At 34.0% G+C, this 7,771-nt stretch overlaps 1 pseudogene; it reads right to left on the bottom strand.

The window, feature by feature from the left end:
- Positions 1-4,549: 4,549 nt before the first annotated feature.
- LOC149264848 (spermidine synthase 1 pseudogene) lies at positions 4,550-6,117 on the bottom strand (annotated as a pseudogene).
- Between the last annotated feature and the right edge of the window lie 1,654 nt (positions 6,118-7,771).

Below are 7,771 nucleotides of genomic sequence, written 5' to 3'. Positions count from 1 at the left end.
TAACTCCATAACCACTAACTCCATCATAACCACTAGCTCCATTCTTCATAACCACTAACTCCATAACTCCATCTCTGCTATTTAAACATAGATTGATCTTTTGAACCACATTAACCACAATTATTTAAATATGGATTGATTTTAGGTGCCTCTTCATAACCACTAACTCCATCTTTGCTATTTAAATATGACTGATTTTTTGAACCACATTAGATGCACCACAATAGATTTTAGGTGCCCACCACAATTAAATGCACCACAAGCCCACCACAATTTTAGACTCACACAGTTGATTTTAGGTTCCACCACAATTTTCCCCACAATTATTTAAACATAGTTGATTTTAGGTGCCCACCACAATTCTTCATAACTTGATTTTTTCACCTTTATATGGAAAATGAACCACATTAAATCCACCACAATTATTTAAACACAGATTGATTTTAGGTGCCCACCACAATCTAATTTTAGGTGCTCTTCATAACTTGATTTTTTCACCTTTGTCTAGAAAATGAACCACATTAAATGCACCACAATTATTCTTAATTTTTTCACCTTTGTCTCGAAAATGAACCACATTAAATGCACCACAATTTTCATGACTTGACTTTTTCACCTTTGTTTGGGAAATGAACCACATTAAATGCACCACAATTTTCATAACTTGATTTTTAAACCTTTGTCTAAAATGAACCACATTAAATGCACCACAATTATTCTTGATTTTTTCACCTTCGTCTGGAAAATGAACCTCATTAAATGCACCACAATTCTTTAAACACATATTGATTTTAGGTGCCCACCACAACTGTTCATAACTTGACCACATTAAATGCACCACAATCTTCATAACTTGATTTTTTCACCTTTGTTTGGAAAATGAACCACATTAAATGCACCACAATTATTCTTGATTTTTTCCCTTTGTTTGGAAAAAGAACCACATTAAATGCACCACAATTATTCTTGAATTTTCACCTTTGTCTAGAAAATGAACCACATTAAATGCACCACAATTATTTAAATACAAATTGATTTTAGGTGCCCACCACAATTCTTCATTTAACTCTTCTAACTTGATTTTTTCACCTTTGTCTGGAAAATGAACCACATTAAATGGACCACAATTATTTAAACATAGATTGATTTTAGGTGTCCACCACAATTTTAGACTCTTCATAACCACTCTGCTATTTAAACATAGATTTATTTTAGGTGCCCACCACAATTTTAGACTCTTCAGAATCTTCATAACCACTAACTCCATTCTTCATATCCACTAACTCCATAACCACTAACTCCATCATAACCACTAGCTCCATTCTTCATAACCACTAACTCCATAACTCCATCTCTGCTATTTAAAATAGATTGATCTTTTGAACCACATTAACCACAATTATTTAAATATGGATTGATTTTAGGTGCCTCTTCATAACCACTAACTCCATCTTTGCTATTTAAATATGACTGATTTTTTGAACCACACTAGATGCACCACAATAGATTTTAGGTGCCCACCACAATTAAATGCACCACAAGCCCACCACAATTTTAGACTCACACAGTTGATTTTAGGTTCCACCACAATTTTCCCCACAATTATTTAAACATAGTTGATTTTAGGTGCCCACCACAATTCTTCATAACTTGAATTTTTCACCTTTGAACCACAATGAACCACATTAAATGCACAGGTGCCCACCATAATTCTTCATAACTTGATTTTTTTCACCTGGAAAATGAACCACATTAAATGCACAATTATTTAAAGACATTTTAGGTGCCCACCACAATCTAATTTTGGGTGCTCTTGATTTTGGGTGCCCACCACAATCTGATTTTATGTGCTCTTCATAACTTGATTTTTTCTGGAAAATGAACCACATTAAATGTGCCACAATTATTTAAACACAAATTGATTTTAGGTGTGCCACAATTATTTAAACACAAATTGATTTTAGGTGCCCATCACAAACTGATTTTAGGTGACTTCATAACTTGATTTTTTCACCTTTGTCTGGAAATGCACCACAATTATTTAAATGCAAATTGATTTTAGGTGCCCAACCACATGACACAAATTGCCCACCACAATTCTTCATAACTTGATTTTTTCACCTTTATCTGGAAAATGAACCACATTAAATGCACCACAATTATTTTAAGACAGTTTGATTTTAGGTGCACCACAATTATTTTAAGACAGTTTGATTTTAGGTTTTAGGTGCACCACAATTATTTTAAGACAGTTTGATTTTAGGTGCACCACAATTATTTTAAGACAGATTGATTTTAGCTGCACACCACAAGCTGATTTTAGGTGCTCTTCATAACTTGATTTTTCCACCTTTGGTGCTCTTCATAACTTGATTGTGCTCTTCATAACTTGATTTTTCCACCTTTGGTGCTCTTCATAACTTGATTTTTTCACCTTTGTCTGGAAATGTACCACAATTATTCAAACACAAATTGATTTTTGATTTTTTCACCTTCGTTTGGAAAATGAACCACATTAAATGCACCACAATTGTGCCCACCAAAATTTTGATTTTAGGTGCCCAGACTCTTCATAAAAATGAACCACATTAAATGCACCACAATTTTCATAACTTGAATTTTAAACCTTTGTCTAAAATGAACCACATTAAATGCACCACAATTATTCTTGATTTTTTCATTGATTTTAGGTGCCCACCACAATTCTTCATAACTTACATTAAATGCACCACAATTTTCATAACTTGATTTTTTCACCTTTGTCTGGAAAATGAACCACATTAAGTGCACCACAATTTTCATAACTTATTTTTTCACCTTTGTATGGAAAATGAACCACCCACATTAAATGCACCACAATTATTCTTGATTTTTTCACCTTTGTCTAAAATGAACCACAATTCTTCTTGATTTTTTCACCTTTCTTTGGAAAATGAACCACATTAAATGCACCACAATTATTTAAACATAGATTGATTTTAGGTGTCCACCACAATTTTAGACTCTTCATAACCACTCTAGAAATGGATACAATTATTTAAACATAGGTTGATTTTAGGTGTCCATCACAATTTTAGACTCTTCATAACCACTCTAAACATGGATACAATTATTTAAACATAGGTTGATTTTAGGTGTCCACCACAATTTTGGACTCTCTAGAATCTTCATAACCACTAACTCTATTCTTCATAACCACTAACTCCATCATAACCACTAGCTCCATTCTTCATAACCACTAACTCCATTCTTCATAATCACTAACTCCATCATAACCACTAGCCCCATTCTTCATAACCACTAACTCCATCATAACCACTAGCTCCATTCTTCATAACCACTAACTCCATAACTCCATCTCTACTATTTAAACATAGATTGATCTTTTGAACCACATTAAATGCACCACAATTATATAAACATGCATTGACTTTGCCTCTTCATAACCACTAACTCCATCATTGCTATTTTGCTATTTAAAGATGACTGATTTTTTGAACCACATTAAATGCACCACAATTATTTAGACATAGATTGATTTTAGGTGCCCACCACAATTTTAGACTTGATTTTTTAACCTTTGTTTGGAAAATAAACCACATTAAATGATTCAAATGAACCAGTAAATGCACCACAATTATTTAAACATAAATTGATTTTAGAAACATAAATTGATTTTAGGTGCCCACCACAATTTTAGATTCTAACTCACAATTATTTAAACATAAATTGACTTTAGGTGCCCACTACAATTTTAGATTCTAACTCTAGAACTAGATGATTTTAGGTGCCCACCACAATTTTAGATTCTAACTCACAATTATTTAAACATAAATTGATTTTAGGTGCCCACCACAATTTTAAATTCTAACTCTAGAACTAGGTGTGATTTTAGGTGCCCACCACAATTTTAAATTCTAACTCTAGAACTAGGTGCATCTCTGCTATTTAAACATAGATTGATTTTTTAACCTTTGTTTGGAAAATAAACCACATTAAATGATTCAAATGAACCACATTAAATGCACCACAATTATTTAAACATAGATTGATTTTAGGTGCCCACCACAATTTTAGACTCTAACTCTAGAACTAGGTGCTAGAACTAGGTGCATCTTTGCTATTTAAACATAGATTGATTTTTTAACCTTTGTTTGGAAAATAAACCACATTAAATGATTCAAATGAACCACATTAAATGCACCACAATTATTTAAACATAGATTGATTCTAGGTGCCCAAACTCTAGAAACTCTTCATAACCACTAACTCTAAAACCAATGCATCTTTTTAACCTTTGTCTAGACAATAAACCACATTAAATGATGGAAAATAAACCACATTAAATTATTCAAATGACGACAAATCTTAATAATGTGTTTAATACAATACACATCTCATTATCATTATTATTATAAATCACAAAAATTTAAAATCTAACCAAATAAAACTCATGAGATATATTTCAAACCTACATTATCATAAGCGGGTTCATAATTTCATAACACTTCAATTTATTAGTTAAGGCTTGATTTTACAAACCCTAAATTCAAAGTCTCACCTTCTTCTATTTTTAAACAACAAACTTATAACTTATAAATCTCATAAGTTCTAACCCCACACAGGGAAAATTGTAGGGATGGTTACAATGCTGAAATCAAAACGATGTCTTATAGAAGAAACAAAACTAACACCTATTCTTTGCAATTAAAGCTACCAATCTGTTCCACACCAAATGTCACGACGCTGGTACAAGTAAGGGTTCCAGCGCCTTCTTAATAAATGCCGGTAAAGCAAATGCAGCTGCATGAATCTCTGAGTTATAGAACTTTAAAGGACCCCTCAACTTAGTTGCATCTGTCAGCTCTTCAATGGGATTCACAGGATTTTTGAAATCCACAGCTGGTCCTTCAGTTGAAGAAATCACAAAACCAATTATCCCACTAGGATATGTTGGAACAGAAGTCCATGCATAGTGAACAGACCCCTTGAAAGCCTGCCTGCATGCTGACACAATATCTTGAATAACATGGGTATGCAACCACAAACTTTCAGCCTGACTAATAGCTACACCTCCAGGTCTCAAAGCTCTGCCCACTAATTCATAAAATGGTTTTTCAAAAAGTTCCTCAGCAGGACCAACTGGATCAGAAGAATCTATAATAATTGCATCATAGGTTCCAGCTTCACTTTCCCTCAGAAAAGCAGCTCCATCACCAATATGGAGCTTGACACGTGGATCTTCATAACCTGCGGCAAGGTCTGGGAAAAATCGCTTAGATACATTTATGACCATTTCATCAATTTCACAAATATCAATTTGTTGCACTGAGCTATGGCGAGATACTTCTCTGAGAACTCCACCATCACCTCCTCCAATAACTAATACTTTTCTTGGAGATGGAATTGAACAAAGAGGGAGGTGAGTAATCATTTCTTGGTACGCACATTCATCTTTCTCAGTCAACTGAATTACCCCATCCAGCACAAGCACTTTGCCATAGGTTACAGACTCAAATACCAACACATCTTGATATTGTGACTTGCCCTCAAATAATATTTTCTCCACCTGCAGGGATTGTGCCTCTCCAGGCCATATAGGGTTGTTGTAATATTGCAAATTATCGTCAGTCCCTTGTGACTTTCTGACTCGAACTTGGGAAAACCACCCCTTTATAACGGGCAAAATACACCCTCCGTGTAGGTCCCCGCCCCCTCTAGCCTTAGGGCACAAAAGTGACCTTTCTTCCTCAGTTGCTTCGGTAGCAGAAAGTGGCCTTTCTTCCTCGGTTGCTTCTGGAGCAGAAACGGTCTCATTTTCAACTTTTTCTTCTAATTTTATACGCTTCGCAGGAACTTCGAGGACTGCATCAGTATCCTCTTCTTCTGATTTTATACGCTTCGCAGGAACTTCGAGGACTGCATCAGTATCCTTCGATTCTGCCATTATCAAGGTCGCTAGGGTTTTGCCTCCACTATTTCAAGGATGTGAGCAAAATCACGAGATTCAACAAAAAGTTGATGTTGCAGTGCGCTGTTCCTCAGTCACAGGCAAACGATATTGCTTGAAACGATCGTACAGAAAGCAAAGGAGGAGTTTCTTGGACCGTCTGAACACATTCGAAAGAGGAGAGGTCTAAGTGGCATGACTGGCCTCACCCCCTTCATTCATCTATTTTTATGTAGAGAGGGATGAAAACAGGTCCATCGAAAACCGACATAACTGTTCTAAAATCCGTTAAATAACTTTAACGGCTTGATTTTCCAACTATCAACATAACAACTACTTCATAATTCATTTGTACGCCTATTTTATTATTTTTTAGTTACCACTTATTTTGTTTCATTCAATTTAAATTAAAAATTTTTGAGTGGGCCTAATGGTTAAGAGCATGTGTTTCCTCCTAAGAAGTCATAGGTTCAAAACTAGAGGTGGGTAGAGTATGTATGTCTTGATAGACTTACCAGTAAAATCACTGCACGGAGGCGGGTCCCTTGTCTCACAAACAAGGGGGTTCTCATACACCAATTTGGTGTTTGGCTTGGCTGTGACCTTATTACTATTATAAAATATACATCTCTTATATATAAGAGTTAAACATATATACATTTAAAAAATATACTAATATTTTTACTTACGAAGACTCACTTTATTATTAGTCATTGCCAAGGAAGGATTATTGCAATCTATTTATCCCATTATTAGTTTAGCATTGACCAATTCTAGTTATAATGTTAAACTTTGAAAAAAAAATATATTATTGAAAATTTTATTTTTCAAACATTTGATTGGACCACAACTTTGAAGTTTTTATTGCAGCTTTGTGCCATGTGGATAACTGCCCTTGTTAATATAATTGTTTGTCTGGTTTTCTCATGTTCGTTGATATCCTTCCACAACATGGATCTCTTCCTTGTGATACACAACATCACACAACCACAAAACCATATCAAAATACAGTGGAATTAACCTGATCTAATCTTATGTAGTTGTTGATACTTTGAATAGGAATACGAAACAAAGTTTATAAGAGTTGTTAAACAATTCTATCACTACTAATGAATAGGAAGTGAGATCTTTGTCTTTATAGAGAGAAATGCAGAAGGCTAATTTTGGTGGAGGGTAGCATAGGATCCATGACGACAAAAAAGAATGTATAAAGAAGTATATTTCTCTGAATTGACATGGGTGAGGGTGGTCATGTTAGAACGACCAGGTGAAATGAGAATGATAACAATTATCAATTTTTTCTTGAATGAATTTTTTTTTATCCATTTTTTTATAATTACAATTGGAACTTATTAACTATGCCATAACATACTTACAATGTTTGTGAAACAATTTCAACTTTTATTGTGTAGGGATTATAATAAGCTTGAATTGATATAACTCGTATGTGTAGCGATAATAAACTCCAACAAAAATTAACTAGGCAAAGACATAATCTCATATCAGTTAACCATTATTTTAATATTGGTTAACCGCATATTGTAATATGCTAAAACAATTGACTTGAATCTACTCTACTCATCCACGAAAATAATAAACGGTCGATGAAATCATGAAGCATAGAAGAGAAATAATTCAATTACACATAACAGAATGATTTTCTAGGGAAATCCACAGCGAAAAACTCTTGCTATTTGTATATTGCATTAATCATAAAATATGAGAAGATTACAATGCTTTGCTCAAGATTGAGCAACCTCTCCACTATATCTATATACCTCACTATTTCCCAGACAAGATCAAACCAATAGCCAATTTTTC

This window comes from Pinus tabuliformis, chromosome 6 (assembly GCF_031772625.1).
Source record: "Pinus tabuliformis cultivar Carrire ecotype Pingquan chromosome 6, CPIR1, whole genome shotgun sequence".
NCBI lineage: Eukaryota > Viridiplantae > Streptophyta > Pinopsida > Pinales > Pinaceae > Pinus > Pinus tabuliformis.
The sequence above is the reverse complement of the archived record's forward strand: the minus strand, read 5'-3'. Positions and strand labels throughout refer to the sequence as shown.